At 35.9% G+C, this 833-nt stretch overlaps 1 protein-coding gene across 1 annotated transcript in view; it reads left to right on the top strand.

Annotated features, from left to right (window-relative positions):
- Nucleotides 1-833, top strand: part of LRGUK (leucine rich repeats and guanylate kinase domain containing) — a 52479-nt gene that overhangs the window by 20302 nt on the left and 31344 nt on the right.

Raw genomic sequence — 833 nt, forward strand, 5'->3', positions numbered from 1 at the left:
ATTTTTTTTTTTTATATTAAGTTTGTGTCTGCATGTGCATGCTTATTCACTCACAGTTATGTGACTTAAGTTCATACACAGAAACCACAAATTTGTTTTATATTTATGCTGTCTTTTCTTCTGTATGCATATATAGAAACCATTAAATGGGCATAATGGTCAGTAGGAATCTTTAAATAGTAGTATAATGTAGAAATAAACTTATTTCCATATGCAACTATCTACTCTGTGTGTAGGAAAGACAAACTCTTAAAATAGCTGCCATCATTTTTTTTTAATTATTTTTATTTTTCCTTCTTTGAAAATCTTCCAGCAACCCTGCAAGGAATGTAGTCTTTTAAAGTTTAGCAAATTCACCCTAAAGACATTGTGTTTCTCTCTGAAGGCAGTGTGCCTTCAGGTACTGTTTCTTGATGCCTTTTGCTGCCTGCAATAAAATATTGGCTTGAAAAGCCACAACAAAGCTCGTTATTTGTACATACACAACCAGGGGAGCCAACACAGTCTTAAGCAACTGATCTGGTCCTTAATGATAGCTCTCGGTAACCAAGTAGTTTAATTTTAAAAGAATATAATCTGCTTACATCTCTCTAGACATACTACTGGGAACCAAAGTTTCAGTCGTCAGGTTTTAACTTTGAAATTTCTTGGCCAATTATACATTCTCCTTGCAGATTTGTTTCTGTCCTCTCTTTTCTTCGACATTTTCTATTTTATAGGTAGGATTTTTCAGGTAGGCAGCGATGAAGTCGCAACAGGAAGTCCGAGGGCAATCAAGAGAGGCTTCAGGGCCTTGGGACAACTGGTTAAGGGATCAGGAGCACAAGTAGTGT

This window comes from Aptenodytes forsteri, unplaced genomic scaffold, assembly GCF_000699145.1.
Source record: "Aptenodytes forsteri isolate BGI_AS27 unplaced genomic scaffold, ASM69914v1 Scaffold173, whole genome shotgun sequence".
In the NCBI taxonomy this organism is placed as follows: Eukaryota; Metazoa; Chordata; class Aves; order Sphenisciformes; family Spheniscidae; genus Aptenodytes; species Aptenodytes forsteri.